Source organism: Mesocricetus auratus, unplaced genomic scaffold (genome assembly GCF_017639785.1).
Source record: "Mesocricetus auratus isolate SY011 unplaced genomic scaffold, BCM_Maur_2.0 Super-Scaffold_100014, whole genome shotgun sequence".
In the NCBI taxonomy this organism is placed as follows: Eukaryota; Metazoa; Chordata; class Mammalia; order Rodentia; family Cricetidae; genus Mesocricetus; species Mesocricetus auratus.
This window is the reverse complement of record NW_024429197.1, coordinates 55580804-55600841: the sequence shown is the minus strand read 5'-3', so window position 1 is coordinate 55600841 and position 20038 is coordinate 55580804. Positions and strand designations below refer to the sequence as shown.

At 42.9% G+C, this 20038-nt stretch overlaps 1 protein-coding gene, 1 long non-coding RNA gene and 1 pseudogene across 6 annotated transcripts in view; 1 reads left to right on the top strand and 2 right to left on the bottom strand.

The window, feature by feature from the left end:
- Positions 1-20038, bottom strand: part of Nfib (nuclear factor I B) — a 412093-nt gene that overhangs the window by 289834 nt on the left and 102221 nt on the right. The window lies entirely within an intron of this gene.
- LOC121144034 lies at positions 3500-3911 on the bottom strand (annotated as a pseudogene).
- On the top strand, positions 15339-18963 carry LOC121144036. Its single transcript, XR_005881381.1, has 2 exons — positions 15339-15678; positions 18849-18963. It is a non-coding gene; the product is annotated as an uncharacterized LOC121144036 (long non-coding RNA).

Sequence of the window (20038 nt, the reverse complement as noted above, 5' to 3'; positions counted from 1 at the left end):
ATAATAGGGGAATGGATAATAGGGCAGTCAGGACTCTCTATACAACTTCTATAAATCTAAAAGTATTTCAAAACAAAAAGATTATTAGGTATAATAGTAGCTCACAGAGTAGTTACAAAGCTTAGATTAAATATAAGGTCCCAAACAGCATGCTGTCACACAGTGTATGACAATACCTGGTAACTGTTATTATTGGTTAGTATTAAGCTAAATTAATCTATGAGCTGCTTAGAGGTTAGTTGGAGGAACACCAAGAAAAATGCGCTGATTCACACCATGCTGAACATTGATCCCCATGGTCACCATCAAGTGGTCTTGGGAATCCTGTCAAGTTACGCTTGCTCAGCAAGTCTACTCTTTCACGTGTGTTTTTCCAGCATTCTTCTGCACCTGAGAGGGAACTCCAAGTAGGGAATTGAAAAATGCTTCTGGGTGATTTAACTTTCTCATACTTCTCCAACGAACTGGGAAATGTTCCCCTGGTAACTTTCTTCTAACTCCGTCTTTGTCTCCAGCAAAGTTAACACAGTCGTTTTTATGGAAAACGTGCTACACACACCTTCAGCACGCTCCTGGAGCATCTCTAAGATGCTTCAGCCCAGATGTGGTTTAAGAGGATATATTTCACCATCTGGGGTCTGCTCTACAATGTCTCCACATCTGCTTTCTGCTTACACTTCTACGCCCCCGGCTTTGTTCATCGAGCCTTTTTGACCCTGCTCCCAGAGTAAGGCCTTAGTATCACCCTCCTCGGGGCACTGGAGACACAGCCTTATCCTAAAGGTATCTGCAGGAATTCTGCATGATTCCTCCTTACTTCTCCCATGGATTAATCTAGTTTTCACCCAACAACCTTCTTCACGTTTAGTACAAGCGGGGCACATCTAATGGGCTATTTCATATTTGGTGAAGTGGTGTTAACTTGGAAGCCATCCGTAGATGATACTGATGTACTGAAACACACTTAACTACCAGGAGGGCTCTTCTGGATTAACCAAGCTTCAGGATGGGTGTTACTGTGTTGGCTGAAGAGGAACTGACAACTAGATAAGTAAACAAACATCTGCAGTGAGCACCTTCCTACTTCCCCATTAGGCCTGTCCATCTGTCCATCCATCCCTCCCTCCATCATCCATCCATCCATCCATCCATCCATCCATCCATCCATCCATCCATTCCTTATCCATCTAGTTGTCTATGTATCCATCCTATTTAAATAGACATTACTGATGGCTTCTGCTTGCCAGGTATTGTGCCAGGTAGTAAAAATGCAAGAATGAATATCAAAGCCTTTGTCCACAATGAGCTCTGCACTCTAGTGGGAGCAAACACAGGTTAGGACAAAGGCAGCACATGAGAAGGGCCCCCGTGAATGATGTGGGACTCTGTAGTTGAAGGAAGAGGTGCAGAAGGAAATAATTCTCGAATCAAAGGCAGACAGACTCAGATTATTTCCATGATTCCCTCAAGTGGATTCCATGGCCTGCGGACGTCTTGGGAAGATGAGAATGGACCCTCACCTCTGGCTTCTCCCATCACTGACCCTAGGCAGCACCCCAAGCTACCTTGAGCATCTTTCTACTCTCCAATAACAGCATCATTGCTTGAAAATATCTTTCCTGGAACTTACCGAGAAGACCACAGGGCAGGCCCCTGTGAGTTCCTTACAGCTTTTGATCTCTAAGAATATAATTACATCGTGAATAACTTATTACAAGACAAGGAAGATGGGGTTTCGTTTATAGCCTCTGTTCCATTCAATTATTACAAGAATTGACAATTTTAGGTAGATCTCCTCTTTCTATGGGACGACCAAGTCAATCTTCCCTCAACCCATACAAAATGAAGCAGGAATGTAAGCCCACCTGTATGGAAGGCTGCATGACCTCTTCCACCATCTACAGAAGACTCCTTAACCTACTGCCTTACCTTGTCACCTAGTTTTCCTAAAGATGCTCTCTCGTCTTCCCCTTTTGATACTTTCTTTTTTGCCACCCAACAGCATCCCAGAATGCCTCATTTGGTGACATCACAAATAGCCACGGGTTGCTTCTGGTGTCCCATCTGTTCCTGCAGCCCTTGCTTCAGCACAGGCAAGATAGGAAACGTTGAGGCTGGGCTGGGCTGGGGGAGGGGATCGGGCCTTTGAAGCTGTTTTCTATCAGGGCCCTGCAGCTGTCAGTGTTGGCTGCAGAAGCCAGTGATTGTCTTCGCAGCTCCCCAATGCCGGCCGAGCACTGTGCTTGCAGATATTAATTGGGCTTTCATTATGTGAATGTACCCAGAGGCTTTTGCAGTCAATTCCTGTATCTATATTGATTCATAAAAATGCCAATAACTAACAACTCTCTCAAAGCATCTTTTAATGTTTCTGATAATTAGTTGGTTTATGTTTTCCGCCAATTTTTCTTCCTTTCGTTTTCTTTCTTCCTTTCTGTTTTTCTTTTTACACATTGCAGCATAATAGATCACAGAATCTCTGGGACAATGGACAGGCACATTGGCTAAATCACCTTATTACAGTTCCATATAGTTGAAAAGAGGCTTAATGCTAAATTATCAGATTCCAGCTATTGTGGAAATCAAGAAAGAATAATGCTCCAAAATAACCGCCGTGGTGCCTGTTCTGCTCATTGTCCCGGGAGCCATTGGCACGCCTTCCATTGAGTTCTCCAAAGGGCCTCCATCCCTGAAATGAGCAGTGGGGCCCAAATTCAGGTCTAGATGCATCCCTTGGCTTTTTGGTGTATTTTAAGTTAAAATATATTTTCAGCCCCAGGCTTTCAAAAAATATCATATTTGTGTGCAACTATGGGCAAAATTACATTATTAGTTTTGGAATATCCCAAATTAGCCATCACAGACTACCTTAGCCCCCACAATTACTACATATTAAGCCACATAAAGTGAGGATGAAAGCAGAAATTGTATGTCCATTTAACTTGCTGAAATTCAAAGGAAGAAAGGATGTTCATTAAAAGTTAATAGTGACACAGCTGTGCAGGACTCTCACAGAAAATGCCATTGTCATAGGAGTCTGACTGTGATCTGGTGTCATTCTCCGTAGCAGAATCTGTGAGGCCTCTGCTGTGTTGAGCTGTTGATGGACAAAATGGAAGAGCGATGACCCATGGAGACTGGGGACAAGAAGATTTTGGAAGACACTTGTCCTGGTTGTCATACCTTAACAGGAAGCGGATATAGTTTTAATTCCAAGTAGGTAGGGTAACAGGTCCTGATGAAACGCTGCTAATCTTATCTACAAAGATGGGTAGACCTGTAGCTACCTCTCTCTCTTACTTCATATGGAAGTCTCTTTCTCTTTTGAAACAAAGCCCACTGATCTGAGATAGACAGTAGCAGCAATGTAAAACAAAGACTTTGCCACTAAAATGTAACCTTAACAACACTGCAGTTACCATGCCCAACTGTGATCTCTGATTGGTCCTGCTTTCTTATATATGGTTATTTCTTTTTTTTTCCCGTCTCTCATGTGATTTTATTTTCTCCCTTCAACCATAATAATATGATATCCAGATTTTGTCTTAACTGGTGTGTTCATAAACACACGCTTATCCATCCCACTTACAGGCAAGGCAAATGCTGTTTCTTGAAAGGGTCCTACCATGGACCCTCTGGTCATCCAACCCGGTCACCCCCTTGCCTGGCCTTATCTTCACTATACTGTGTGGCCACATCACTGAATCTCACTCCAGACTTTAACTTTTCCATGGCTTCCATGATTTTGCCATGTTTTTCACATAGAATGTGTGTGACCTTTACTGCATTGTCACCACCGTTAGGACCCTGAGCCTTCTTGTCAGCACTGTCACTCCCAGAGGCTTCACCTCCTTTCCCCCCTTTCCAGAACCACTTTTCCCCTTCGGTGGCATCTCCTAAGCTTGCCGTAGAACCCTCGGTTATGTAATACAATCTTTGGATAAAGCAAGCACCAAGAGTGGCGTAAACTAATGTGCAACACTAACCGTACCCCACCGGCAGATAATTCACTTTGAACTGCTTTGTGGAAGTGCTCAGCTACTCAGCAGTGGCAATGAGACTGACTTTGGGTAATAAGCATCAGTGAGTGCCAGAGTTCTTGCCTCCAAGAAATGTGAAGGGATTCAATATAGTACTTTTCTTTATGAGTTTAAAAAATAGGCAAATAAGCAAAAACAGACCTTTAAAATTTCCCAAATTTGAGAAATTCTTCATAAGCCTTTATCTGATAAAAGAAGAAGAGGGGTCCGGGACCATTTAAAGCAAACCAAATTTGGAGTCAAATGGAGTCATAATCCTTGGTACCTTTTGACAAGATCCTCCTTCAACTAAATAGAGGAGTAACCGGTTACCCAGTCAGTGACAGTAAACAAGACATTTACTAGTAGAGGTGATCTGGCGTAGGAGGTACACAAGCACACTTCTATGACTTAAGGTATGTAAAAAAAAGAAAGAAAAGAAAATATGGCTTCATGCGGAGGGCTGCATGGTAAGGCGGGGCCCGCCCACCAGAACAAACAAGACAGAACAGGAGAGAGGCCGATGTGGAAGAGGCCACACCATCCTGCCAGCCTTGCTTTTCTCGCACTGCCTGGATGGTCCCGCAGCAGCAGCAAAGACTTTCTAGTGACGATTTCCACTTACTTAATGCTTCCTGCATCTCAGCCTCTCACACAACAGGCTTGCCTAACATGAACATCTCTCGTGTGTTAGGAGTCACGCGACTGGGAACATCAATGACCAGAGGCTACTACTTATTTTAAGTAAGGGATTCAGAGTGTAGTATAGCAGGGAGAGGTGAAAAAAAAAGGCAACTCATTTATCTGAGTTCATGGATCATTGTCAGCTTCCCAGTTTTGACTGTGATTTGGTTAACAGTGTAGAGATGTAGGCCCTGTAAGAGACAGAAACTTCAGAATACCTGCTCTATGTTTCCCCCAGAAACATTTGCAGTTTTACTCCCTGGCCGGGTTCTTTTGCTTACCACCTCCAAACATCTCCACACAGCTCTGCAAGTTCCCCTGGGGGGTTACTCTGGCCTGCAAACAACAGGAAACCTTTTCTAGGGAGGCCCTGACTTCCAAACTGCAGATCCAGACATATGTCTAAGAAGCTGGAGGCCTATTCAACAAAAAAATCAGACGAACTCTGTGAAAGTTAGCTGCTCCCAGAAAACCTTAGCATGGAATTGACATTCTTTCTGGAATCCCAGGGTTACAGTTCAGGATTACACACCAGACAACCCCAACATCCACAGACAGGCATTCTTCTCACGCCTCTAACAGATCTCTGACAAGGCTTGTGTGGTCCTGCCTCTTCAGGTTAGGTAACCTCAAACTGCTCCAGGTCATGTTCTCCAGGAACAACTCCCTCCTAACTCAGCTGCATAGCCAGAGCACACAGAAGGTCCAAAAGCTAGAGAGTGACCGGTGGGTTTTTACTGTGCAAGGCTAGCATTGGAGATAAAGCAGAGGGTGAACAAAGGGTTTCCTTGAAGGCGTTAGCCCCACCAACAGTCATGAGTCTTCTCAAAGGCCATAGGCTCTGCAGTGATGTCCCCGCAGGTCTCCTGAGTAGGATTTGATCATCTTTGCCCTCACTATCCTGTGTGGTGAGCTTTAACCCACAACCCCGAAGTACGGCTAGTGGGAGGGGAGATTAGTGACAAGAACAAAATGAAGTGGGTTTGTAGGCATGGATGCTCACAAACAGAATGGCAACCCATCATGTGCAATTTGAAAATATTGACTGCATGGTAAAATGTTTTTAAAATATATTGTTGGAATTGATTTCACTTTTTAGAGCATGACTGACAGAAATTTAGCATAGATGCCTGGCTATTACAGCCAACATTATATTATTATTTCATCGAAAAGCAGTGGTCTAGAATGCAGGAGGGCAAACCAGGATATGATTTTACAGGCTAAGAAAATAAATCTTTAGAAATTATATTTTCTTTTTTCTTAATTTTATAATTGACACTAACAGAAATCCTAAATATAAGTAGATATTTCATATATATATGTATATATATTGGAAGTATAAGCTGTTTTTGTTAGCATTGAGTTTCTTTAGTAACAAAAAGACAAATATTTAAAAGTAATTAAAATAATAATTTTAAATATAATTTTTCAGATAACAATATATATTATAAAGAATTATAAATAATGATTTATCTGCTCTCTCTGCCCCCCAAAAGAGTATCAAATTAAATTTAGTTTGATTAGACTTTTAAATTATTTAAACTCAGAAGTCACATTCAACTACAGAAAAAGTTAGCATTATACATTTGGTTACAAGAAATAAATAAAGAAATAAAATATACCTATATATTACAGGTTACATTGTTATTCTTAATAAATCAAGAAACTCTTGTTAGTTAAGCTAATCAGCTCAGTAAATAAATAGTTACCATTTAACATAAATGACAAAATATTGCCAAGTGTTCTTTTGTGGCCTGTCTCTTCGAAATGTTCCCGTTCCATTGTCGTGTGTACGAATCCTTAGACATTTGACTTCGGGGCACTCTGCAGCTAATCAGCCATTACAAACAATGCCATGTCAAAAGCAACACACACACACACTCACACACACACACACACACACACACACACACACACACACACACACACGCTTTCCTTCACTTACTAATCTTCAAGTTCAAAATTGCAATCCGAAGCTTGCTGTCGGTAAGCAGCATCTTGCAGAAAGAACATACTATAAAATCACTTTATGTTCTGTTTCATTAAAGTCATTCCATTTGTACTGCTGATTAATGACATAATTTGTCCACATAAGACATTTTTCATTCAAGAATAAGATACTTGCTTGGTGAATGTACAAAAATATTGTTATTCTTAATCAGAAAACTAAAAAGAAACAAGAAAAAAGAAAGGTGCGTTAGGGAGTGACATTTGCTGATGGGTTTGTAACCCTTAGCCTGTTCACACTCACAGTGATCTATTCAAAGCCAACAACAACAGGCTAAGGGTTACAAATAAAAGCTATGTGTGTTCCTCATATTGATTGTTTTGACCCTGGTTTGGATTTCTGAGGCACCAGGTTAAGAGTCCGTTAAAAACATCCTACGCATACTCAATCACAAGCAATGCACAGCTACAACTCAGGTTAAGCTACCAGCTAAGGTTAAATGCACCAGGAAGCAAACCAACCCAAACCTAAAGCAAACAGCCTGCTTATCACAGAATAACTACCGAATAACGCAAATATTAGCAAAGTAAACCAAGCTGGAGCCTCCCGCTCAGGAAGAAGAAAAGAGAAAAGCCAGCAAACATGACAGTGACGGCAATCCAGTCGGCACTTCCTCAAGCCTGTGGAAAAGTGGGTCAGGACTGACATCTGCTGGTCTGGCTAATGGGATGTTGCCCATTAAAACCAGATCCTGGAAGAACAAACCACTGATGCTGCCTGGCTGGAGCCAGGAGGAGGCAGTGGCTTGGCAAAATCCCCTCTGGGAAGCCATTTGCAAAGTGGCCAATCCTCTGCCATAGCCTCGGTTTCTTTCTCTTCTCCGATGCTTCACCCTCGGAACGTTTTTCTCACCCCCTCCAAGCGTGGACAGAATGTAGTGTAGGTGGATTCTACTTAGAAGCCCAAACTTCCGAGAGATGGTAGTCAACTGGGTGCTAAGACATTGGACAGAGCGTTCCAAACCTTTATCAGGAGAGTCACTGGAGAGGTGAATTGCATACCCAAATGCTGACAATCAGTGCGCTCGCCTCAGCACCTGGCTATGCTGTCAGCTTTGAGTATATTATGAACCAATTTGATTTGGCTTCTGTCTATCTCTCTTCCACACGCACCATTTCCCAGATGGAACTCATCTTGCGGCACAGACACTGGATTTGTGACATTTTTTTTTCTCATGGGGTCTTGTTTCCACTCTCTAACATTTGTTTTTCTTTTGGAGACAGGGTCTCACTCTCTAGACCAGGCTGTCCTCAAACTCGCAGAGACCCGCCTGCCTCTGCCTCCTGAGTCCTGGTATTAAAGCTATTAAAGCCACCGTATCAGCTTCCATTCTTTCCTAGTTTTCTGCCCTCAGCAAGATCAGTTTCCTACCTGGCTTGGAAGCTACACGATTCTTGGGAGGGCATCTGTCTTTCTCAAGCTAGATTCTTGGGAGGGCGTCTGTCTTTCTCAGGCTATCTTCTCAGTTCCCAGCCCAGTTTCCATCGTACAAGTAGACAGTGAGCAAGTATCTTCTGACTCGCTTTGATAGTTCTACATCCTCTGTGTTGCTCTTAGGAATGTGACTTCTCCATGGCGGGTCTGAAAAGAACCTGGAAACGCTGGTTTGAATTGACCATGAGTAATTTCGGGCATCACACTACTGTTCAGTCGCCATGCCATTTTAATCTTCGAGGGGAGACATCATTCTAAGATGTGTAATAGAAGCATTAGGTCGAGGGTCACAGAAATTCTTCTTCAGAAAGTCCCTTAACAGTCTTCATCCTGTTAAGAATGAGCAGGTGGATCAGGTGGACCAGAGAACTTTCCTGCCACTTTCCTAAGTGCGATCAAAACTGTACACGGAGGCTGAAGAGATGGCATGTTGCACAAGCATGACAGATTAAGTTCAGACACTAGGGTCCGCTTACAAAGCCAGGTATGGCTGTTTGTGCCTGGAGCCCAGGGCTGTGGGGGCCCCGAGATGGAGGATTATTGGGATTTACTGGCCATCCGCCTATATCAAGCAAATAAGGCAGAGAGCAAGAGTAGGACACCTGAAATTTTCCCTTGGCTGTCATTGGACACAGTCTTAAAATTTCTTTGATGAGAAACATAGAAGAAATAAAACTTGAAAACTTTGAGGCAGAGGAAGAGAAGCATAAAACTGCTTTTGCAGCAACCATCAGGTCAGGATGGAGTGGGTCAAATTGCTACTTCAGAGAGGCAAAGGAGAAATAGTGTATATTAGCGAACCCAAGGAGACGATCGTTAGCTTCTGCCAAGAAGTGCACGGGTCCTGCTTTTCTACATCACCATCCTTGCTGGCGCTTCTGCCCTTATCATCCATTTATGCAAAATACAAGTACAGTAAAAGCCTCCCCTCCACTCTAATTCTGAGGACATAACTGAGTTTGTTTTTTATGTGCTAGTTTATAAATCTAAAATCCTCTAAACATCAGGATTATTTTCAGGTTCAAAAGCTGAAATCACAAAGTAAAATACAGTTCTAATATTACTGGGTAGCGTCACCTCAACATTTATAACACATTTTGTCACTTTTGTCAGAAGCTTATTAATTTGAAGCGGGAAATAAAATCAGGACTCAGACCCTTTACAAAGCATTTTTCTCTTTACATACCATAGCAACCTAATAAAGGCGTGGTAACTTGGCAGATGGCGTGGCACGTTAGCCTTGAAACAAAATATTAGATGCCAAAATGTGCTAAAAAGCAAATCCCCATCCCTTCCTCGCTTCCCTCCCTCTGTCCTTCCCTCCACTTATTCCTTCCTTCCTTCCTTATTTGTTTCTTTTACCTTCCTTTCCCCTTCCATATCTGTCTTATCCTTTATGTCGTTCTATAATAAAAGTTATTAACTTACAGTTTTTCAGTGCCTAAAGACAAGGCACTTGCCAAGGCCAGAAAGCATTTGGACCACTCAGTCTGGATAAGAGCAGTATAAATAATAATCTCAGCCTTACTTAATACTGTTGGAAAATGTATACAGACTGGCCATTTATGCGTTGTCTGAGCAGAGTTACTTTCTTTGGCTTGATCTTACACATCTGGGGTCCTCTTCATACAGAGTGTGTACACTCCAGGAGTCTCAGCATCTGTGGCCACGACATAATGTAGACAGGGCACCCTCTTCAGGGGAGATGAGCCCCGTTAAAAATACTGTCTTGTTTCTTTAAGAACCAGTAGAGTTTTCAGCCAGCCTCTGCAGGCAATGAAAGTTACCCCTGCCAGGTGGCAATGCTCCCAATGATGGAAAATGTAGAGCACACTGTGTGTGTGTGTGTGTGTGTGTGTGTGTAGGTCCAACATCCCTACTTTGTAAAATATAGACCCATTAACAGTGCAAAGAATTAATCTAAATCTAAGTTGTACCAGAAAGGGAAAGCCTCTTCCCTCTTCTCTCCTTCCCTTCTGCTCCTCCTTCACAGCTCTGCCCGCCTCTGTCCCCTCTCCCTTCCTTTCCTGCCCTATTCTCTTTCTAAAGATCTCCTTGGACACAGACTCTTTAACCTCATCTGTATCAGAACAAAACCGTAGGCAGCTTTCTGCATATCACACTTTTCCTTATTAGTATGAAACCAGTGAAAGGCCCGTCCTCCAGAGAGGAGAGGATTAACCATTTTGCCTTGTAATAACTGTCTGTCTTTTAAAACATTGTCATGTAGTATCAGTGCTACCTAAAGTGTCTTATTATAAAGGCAAATCTCTCTGTCAAAAAGATGTCATTATTCAGTGCCAGAAAGAAATTCTACAAAGCAATGGAATAAACACAGTTCTCCATGAGACACATTCCAGGCTATGAGCCTAAGAGTACTAAGAACTACCTAAAGAGGTACTTTCCAAATAGATGGACCAAGATCACGAATCCCTTTGACTAAAAGCATTTGCAATCATCACATTAAAATTTAGAATGTCCTTTATGAAAGACGAAGAGTCAGAAAATTTAAGAAGTGAGACAGTATTTCCCATCCATTTTATTTTTCTCTTGGACACAGCTACACTGACTCTTTTATTTTCTACTTAAAGTTAGTTTTTTAGTAGGTCGAGGGCCAAAAGGAATAGATTCCATTTCTGCATTTAAGCCATGAAGACCTCTCAGCAGCCAGCGTATAATCTTTTCCCTCCATCTACGAGCTGGCTGGTGATTCAGTATAAACCTGAAGTCACAGGATGAATATGGCATGGCTTTCATCAGCCTAGTTCCCCAAATGGCTGCAGGGAGTTGAGCCTCTTCCCTAATCAGATTTCAGTGAATAAGGAATCAAAGTCTGTGGTATTATACTGTTGAGATTTCAGGGCTTATCTTCATAGCAGTTGCAGTTGCCCTAACTCTAGCTGGAATATTGCCACAACACAAACATAAAGTGTATAGCACAGTTCAGCGACAAGGGCAGGAACCCTTGTGGAATGGACGTTGGAGGCTGGGAAGATGCATATACGTTAGGCAGTGGCAAAATCCTTTGATGATATTGCCCCTTGATACAACTTAGAAGACAGGCCAAGCACATGCTGGGTCTTTAGATCTAGGGAAAGGGTTAGAAAACAGAATGTTGGTAGCAATTTGCAAAAGGGTAGATGAACTCAAGCAAGAATTGGCTTGTTTTCAAGCAAAAATAAAACTGAACATCAGAAATGAGAGGTGTTGAAAAGCTGGAAAAATTGACTGCTTCTAAAACTCAAATAGTAAGGAATAAGATTGAATTAGACTCAACTTTTGCATCTAAGCTCAAATCAGGAGCGAAGTCTCCCGCTGTCTAAGCTAGATGGGCTAGATGGCCTTAAGGCCATGAAGAAATGGATCAGGGGTAAGGATGAAAAGAAAAATATAAATCATACCTGAGAGCTTTTATGATAAAGAAGCTGACTACAGGCAAATAAATTAGAAGTCTATCAGCTTTGTGAAGAAAATGTACAGTTAGGGAACTTACAAGCATGGACCACAGTAAGTTGTTCATGATAGCAATGAGATTTAACCCAAGGTTATCAGTAAGAGGTGGGCTTTGAAGGCTATGCAATCTCCAGAGAGGATGTGTTCCCCCTCCTTAAATTAGGAGTGGCTAAAATGGAAGAAACTCTTAGATAGTAGACCTGGGTGCCATGAAGAACAACAGACAAGGAAGTTTCTTCTATGAGGCAGGCTCTCCTCATTACCACAAAAGGATTTTCTCCAAACAGTAAGATGTAATATCTTCACATACCAGTGGCTGTCTGTGTACTTATCATTGGATATGTGTCACTCTCATGCCACAGTAACCAGTGAAGAATTACTAAGCTAACCCGGTATAAGGAGAGAACTGTCGCTGTCGCCACCCATCCTTCAGCCCCATAGACTGTTGAGTCTAGAAGTGGTCCTGCTAATTGTGTGAGAATACCTTGCTGATGCCAGCTGACTTCCTCAATGTGCTCATGCAACAAGGCCTTCCATCTTCCCCCTCCAACACCAATTGATCTTGCACAAGAAACATTTCTCTAACCCACTAAGATTTCTAAGTTGACTTGACCAGGTCGATGACGGGTCTGTGAACTCTCAAGTAGCTTTTCAGTTTACTTATTGTCTGTTTCACCAGGAATTGGCTTTTCTCAATTGCAACAAAAACTTTTGCCTCATGTATTAGTTGTAAAAATTAAAATTGTCTCTTATTACAAATGTCTGACACCTAAGTATATCACAAATACATAACAGCTTTCTTTTGATTTGACCAGAAAGGCAAGTTCAAACCCTTATCTATGTCAACAATAGAATGCACATATCATCTCTGCGCAAGGCCATTGCGACCTTCTGTTAACTGATTACTGAAAAGAATATGATGCCATTGATGAATTGTGATGAGAGAAGTGTGAGCTCAGGACTGGATGAGCAACAAAAGCAGTGGGAAGAAAAACATGTATAATTTGCACAGTTGCCCCCAAGAACATCAATCATAATCAATACATAGTCACGTAAATAGAAAGAAGCGTTTAAAAGCTTTTAAGATACAAGCGATCTTTTAGAAAACTTCATGCCCAGAGATGACATTAGGACGTCAAACATTACAGAAGGTCCATGGTTTCAGCATGTCTGCACAAGAAAACACTAATGTGTAGAATATGGAGATGAAGGTAGATTGATTGACTTTGGAAACTGTCTTGTAAACCAAATAGTGTTAGTCTTGGTCAAGGAAGAGTAGGTTACTTTAACACTTGTGAGGAGGGCTCATTATAAAGATTCAGCTAGTAAAAGAGAGATGATATTTCCCATAAATTCAAAAGAAATCATAAATCATAAAATCAAAATATCATGAATTTGAAATGAAAAGATCATTTGGAGTCTGTGTCCGATGCTGACGATCTCCAGAATCTGAGTTCAAATGTCTTCCTTTTCTTTGTAAACCACAGCTACTTCAGTCATTTTTACCTTTTTGATGTTAAATATAACTGATTATTTTTGTATTTCTTTGCTTAAAATTTCATTATTCATAGATGATGGATTCCAGTCCTGCATGGGCAGCTACATACCTAGCTGTCATATCCATGTTTCAAGGACCATAATAGATAAGAGAGATAAGAGGAGGAGCAAAGAAATTCCAAATCATTATTGGAAGATTGTTTCCTGGATGTTGTTATATAGTGAGTGCTTCTGCTCATGTTTCCTCAGTTGGAACTTATTAATAGGACCTTATTATTTGATTAATGGGAGATTGAGAAGTCCAGCATTCAGTAGAAAAGAAGAACTTTATTAGTAGGAGGAGTAGAGTAGAGAAAAGAGAACGATGGAGATAGACTCTATAGAGGGTGTCAGCAGTTCTTAGTATTTGTTTCTGTAACAAGTGCACAGCACTTGCGAGTTCACAGGTCAAGAAGCAAAGTGCTTGAAGAGAATTCACTGTCCCATAAGCCTGGACAGTGGGGTTCAAGTGCAAAAACAGAAACCCCCGTGGGGAAATGGAGCATGCCCTTGACAGCTTCTGCTGGGGAGGAATGAAGGCCCCGTGTGCAGGGGCTGCTGACTCACTGTCCATCCTCCCACCTGAGGGACATAACCTGAGAACCGCAGGTGAGTGTACAAGACAACCAAACAACTACAAAGTGATCCGTTTCAGGTATTCATTAGCTTGCTTTTTTTTTTTTTTTTTTTTAGCAGAGTTCATCAGCTTCCACAATTTATTTTCCAACAGTGGCTGTGTCTAACAACTAGCTGGCAAATTTCCTGTTGATCCAACAATCCTTTCTTAGAAACCAAGGCAAGCCAGTTTCAGCCCAGGACTGGGTACCCCCTGCCTGGAGATGGAAAAAGAAGAAAAGAAGAAACTGGCAACAGAGGAGTTCCACAAGAAAGCAGCCAGGGTTTACTTGCTTGCACACTGGGGCTTGCAGTGGCACAAGCATCTTCTTTATCCCCTGGAACTCTGGCCCAGACTGCAACTTCAGCAATACAGGGCTCTTTCTTCTAAGGGATCAGTTCTACGGTCAGAGACAGGAAACACGACACACCATGGTTTAAATATTGCTTACCAGCCTTCCTGCTTCAGATAATCTGATCAAGAAAATCCCTCACAGGAGTGCCCAGCGGCTTGCGTTTTAGTTGATTCCAGATCCAATCAAGTTGACAACCAAGATTAGTCACCACAGGGCCTCTCCAGTGTGCTATGATCTAGGGCTCATAGTCGAATTTAAATACAGCTCTTTCTGATGGGTTAGCCAGGGTTTAGCATATTCTCATATCACCTTCCTTATGGTTCAGAAAATGGTTGTCTTTCAGACTGGTTGAGGCCAACAGATAGACACTTGGCCATTTTAGGCATCCAGAGAAAGAAAAAGATTGAGGTAGGAGAGAACCCGCTTTTTGTTGGTAAGCTGAAGAGCTGACAGGAATTTTTATGAACTGTAGAAGCAGAGTTTTCTCTCTCTTTGCAGCCTTGCCATCTGCTGGGGGAAGAGGTGGAGGTTTGACTAATGCTCCTAGACTGAAGGCAAGCTTTCATGGTAGTCTCTAATAAGGCTCTTTCGTGGTATTTGCATTTTTGTGTGTGTGGGTACCACTTACTTTGTGCTAGGATGATCTGTGACCAACAGGATGTGGCAGAAGTGATAACAAGTCAATTATGAGGCTGGGTCACAAAAACAGCCTGACATCTGTCCGAATCTCTCAAATTACATGCTGGGACGAGGAAGGGGCAGTTGCCTTGCTGTGATCCACCCAAAGGAGGGACCATGTGATAGAGAACAAAGGTCATAAGTCATGTGAGTGACCTTTCTGGGGGAGGATCCTCTGCCCTAGGGGCGTCTGGAGATGACTGTAGCCCTAACTGACGTCTTGACAGCAAGCTCATGATTGACTGTGAGCCAGAGCCCTGCAACAAGCCCTTGACCCTCAGACTCTGCATGAGATAATCAGGATTTGTTGTTTTAAGCTGCCAAGTCTGGAGCAATTTGTTATGCAGCAATAAATAACTTATCCACAGTCTTAGGTTCTCTTTCTGTATGTTCTCATATAACTCACTCTAGATTGCAATCACTTCTTCGCTGGTCTGCCTCTGACATCGAACCACTTGCATTTTGAGAAAAGAACCCCAACCGATGATTACATCCTCAGTACCAAGGGAAGGGCTTTGTACATGGGACAAACTCACCCAGTGTCCCTGAATAAATATGTAAGATGGGATGGAATAAAGGCATGATGTCAGGCAAGCTGATGGGACCTTCCAGCCGAGGCGTGAGCCTGTGGAATTGAAACTGAGCTAGTCTTTCCTAGGATGACGGGGTCAACATGAAGTTTCTTCTGCTGCTGTGGCAAGCCTTTCTGCTACATCCCCACTCCGCCACCGCCCCCTGTTTCTCTACCTTGGCTGCAAACAGAAGAGCTGTTTCAGTTCCCCAGCCACAAGAAGATCGAGCCGTGGGGGATACTCCCTGAGAAGATTACTGAGATGGGAGATGGAAAATTAGAGTCGACGGACGCAGGGACAAAGAAACACTGGCGATAAGGATGGTGGGTTATTTTTGTTTTCCTTTTTCTTTTCATTTTTTAAATTTAAGAACTTAAAAAAGTTTGGTTAGAGGGGGCTAAAAGTTCAGCTGCGGCTCTAAGTGATATGGTGTCTGGTTACAAATGTTCTGGGAGGGACATCTTCCCATCGGGCCTCAGCGTGCTCTCTTTGAGGAGCCACACCGCGTGAGCTCCAGGCTAGCACGGCCATTTCTAACTGGAGGAAGAGAAGCCCAGGCCTTCAAAGTACCATGAGCGTTCTATCTGCAGGCCGTCCTGTGCTCTGCACACCCGTCATCTCTTGAAAAGGTCAGAATGGATCTTAGGAAGACCAAAAAGTTTTTAAAATAACCAGCAGGAAAAGTGTTCAGCGGTGGGCATGATCATGGAGGAACACTTGGACAGGCGACATCTCCCGGTGAGCCAAGGAACCCACACAGTGCTGGGCACACTGTCGGGAAACCTTAAGTACTTTTGACTGCATATTTTTCTGTACATCTGAGAGTAAGGAGTAGGGAAAGATGTCCCGACCTATTTTTTCTCATCACACAGCTTTTAGTAGGAAATATATAGTATTCCCTTAGTGTGGGAGTCAGGGCACGTGGAACAGAGGCATGGGTTCAAATTCTTAATCTGTTGCTTCTAATTGTTTAACCATAGACAGTTCAGCTTTCCTGAGTCTCAGGTTATTTTTTTTAATCTGTGAAGTGAGGGGTATTTACCACCCCTCCCCCGTCTTCCAGCGCTCCCGGTAAACACACCAGCTGAATCTGCCTGGGATTCTTGAGGACAAAGGACATTAAAAAAATATGTAGGCAGAATTTGGGGCTGTTTGATTAAATTCAGGATGTATGAATACAAGGAGTGACTTATAGGCTTTCTGCTAGCTTGGGACACATGCATAGACCCAACAAAGTCACACAGGGAATTTCTACTGACCATGACAAACTCAACTTTTATTTCTACATTTGCAAAAGAATATTTATTAAAATTCAGCATCCAATGGAAAAAGAGACCACTAAAAAGAAATGGTTGCAAACCTGTTAATAGGTTTTTAGAGGTCTCAGAGGTTTGACTTTCAGTAAGTAATTCTTACCTTTATAAAATTACCGGTGTTCACTTACATTGACTTGGTTCTTACTGTTTCATTAGTGAAAATATATCTAGGGTGCATTTCCATAGACTCTTTCAGAAGTCTAGTGAGACTTGAGACCTACACCTTGCCAAGTTTTCATAGTACATACTAATAACTGTAAAAAAGGAAGATATATAGAAACAAAGTGGTGGCCAAAAGGCCCAAAGCTTACATTTTATTGTTGTTGTTGCTGCTGTGTTTTGTTTTGTTTTGTCTCAGTACTGAGGATTAAATACAAATGCTCTGTGGTAGTTTGAAAGAAAATGGCTCCCAAAGGGAGTGGCACTATTAGGAGGTGTGGCCTTGTAGGAGGAAGTGTGTCACTGGGCAGGAGGGTTTTGAGGTCTCTTTTGCTCAAGCTTCCCTCAGTGTGACTTTTAGATGGCTTCCTATTGCCTGTAAGATGTAGGACTCTCAGCTCCATCACGTCTGCCTCCATGCTGTGAGGATCCCTGCCACGGCACTAGTCGACTGATCCTCCGAAACTGTAAGCAAGCCCCCTCAGTTAAACATTTTCTTTATAAGAGCTGCCGTGGTCATGCTGTCTCTTCACAGCAATAGAACATCTAAACTAAGATACCACCTCACCCTTTTTCTTCTAACTCTTTGTCTTGAAACAGGTCTAGCCTGTTTGGCCCCACTCTGTAGTCCAGGCAGGCAATCAGCTTGTGATCTCCCCCTGCCTCTCCCTTCTCAAGTAGTAGGGACCACAGGTCTGAACCACGAGACTGGCTCTTTCCTCCCTTTTACTTGTTTTTCATTTGTTTGTTTGTTTGTTTTTCATACTTACCCCCTAGAAAATTCACTTTTCAGTTTGTGGCCTTGAGAAAATGGCCGTCCTTCTTACTGCCTTGCTCGTTCATCAGTGAAATGGAATTAGTAACATTGTCCACAGGATGGGATGGCTAGGAAAACTAAATGATTACCTTATACATACGAACACACACTTTGAAGTGTGACTAGTATACAGTGAATTAATGATAATTGCTATTATAATAACTATTAAAGCAAAATAGCTTTTATGTGAATGTAACTTACTTAAAACATGACCCCAAACATTTAAAAGTTTGTACCTCTGATCCTGACAACCAGACTGAAGGCTTCTCCAAAAGCCACAGGTACTCCTGTCTTAGTCTATGTTCTGTTGCTGTGAAGAGTCACCGTGGCCACGGAAACTCTTAGCAAGGAAAGTATTTCGTTGGGGTTTGCTTACAGTTAGAGGTTTAGTCCATTATCAGCATGGCACACAGGCAGACACAGTGATGGAGAAGTTCTACATCCGTGTGAGTAGGCAGCAGGGAGAGAGAGAGAGCCACTGGACTGTTGTGGAAATTCGATCTGACAGCCGATTGTATTGGGGCAGCTCAGCCCGATGGGCGTGGTCTTCTCTGAGGGAGTGTTGAATATAACGCCAGGGCGGGGCGAAGGATGGTCTCTTGGAAGGCGGACAAACTGGCAGTGAGCCACTTACGGCTCGGTTGAGGTACCCCCCACTCTTGGGAAGAGGATCGCTCAGCGGCAGGAACTGAGGCCGTGTAGCAGCTGGACCCGCGGAGCAGCTTCCTTCTGTCTTGTGTGTGTAGTGCACCGATTTGCCTTTTAAAAAATTGGAATGTGACCCATTGGCATCCCCCTTCTTTACCTGACTCAGTTTGGGCTTTTTGCAAAAAGGAAGCACGCCCCCAGTGACACACTTCCTCCAACAAGGCCACACCCCCTAACAGCGCCACACCCTGATGACCAAGCGTTCAAATCTATGAGTCTGTGGGGGCCATTCTTGTTCAAACCACCACACTCCCCACATATAGAACCAAGTAAGCCAAACCAAATGGCTTAGTTTTCTTGTGGTGTCTGTGGTGGTTTGGGTAAAATGTCCTCTGTAGGGTCAGGTGTTTGGATGCCTAGTCTCCAGTTGGTGGCGCTGTTTGAGTTGGTTTAGGAGGTATGGTACTGCTGAAGGAAGTAAGACACTGGCAGGCAGGCAGGCTTTGAGGCTTGAAAGCCAATTCCCAATTCATTCTCTGTTTTGTGCTTGCAGCTCAAGATGTAAACTCTCACCTCTCAACTGTTCTTCTGCCTGCTGCCCCAATTCCCAGCCAGGATGGACTCAGCCCTCTGGGGCCATAAGCCCAAATAAACCCTTTCTTCTGTAAGTTGTCTTGGTCGTGGTGTTTTATAACAACAATAACTAAGGCGGAAATTGGTACCAAGGAATGAATACCAGGTACACATCTATTGCTGTGACAGACCTGATCATTCTGTGTTTGGGGGGAATATGGAAGACATTGTGACTTTGAACTAGAAAAGTGGCTAAATGCTGTAAGCAGAGATTAACGACTCACCCTAATAGAAGCTTGGAAGACATTCGTGCTGAAATCCACATGAACTGTGGAAGCCCAGACCAATAGGTTTCAGGATGCCAGGGGTTGGGGAAGGCTATTAGCAACCTGTGATATTTGGTGCAGAATTTAGCTGCCTTCTGCCCTTATCCTAAGAACTTGCCTGGGGCTAAAGTAAAAAGTATATATTTTTGGTGGGGGGAGAGGAAATTTCAAGGCAGCATCATATTGAATCTATGGTGTTGTTATTATTAATTAATATTATATAAGTCTACAGTGAAAAATCAAGTGGGGCATAAATAAATACAGAGTATACAGTTTGAAGAGGAAAGGTACACCAGGAGTCTTCCTGTTTCATTGGAGGAGACAAGGAGATGAGGAGAGGCCTGACCCACAGTCAGGCACTGTGCGGGGGAGCCCTGAGGGGCTGTGGCTCAAAGTTTTGAAAGTGAAGCCTGAGTTGCACTGGAGAATCCAAGATGCTTAGGATTCCAGAGTCATGGGCTATCTGCCAGAGAGAGCTGTAGACAGAGAGAGTGACCCGCCCAAGAGAAAACAATGTGTTCCAGGTAGCAAAGCTGAAGCGCAGGTCCTTCTGAGCCATGTGACATCAGACATGGAGTTGGCATTTGTCCTGCTGGGTTTCAGCCTGGCTTTGGTCCAGTATTTTCTCACTATGGCCCCATTCCTCCCTTTGGGATGGTGCTGTATATTCTGTGCCATTGTATGTTGGAAGAATGTTTGCTCTTACAGGGAGTTACAGGTGAGAAATTTTGTCAAGTTTCAGAAGAGAATTTAGACGTATCCAGACTTTTACAGAGTGTTGATCCTGGAAGACCTTGCATAAGTGTGCTTTGCATTATGATGTGGTCATGACCCTATGAGGGCC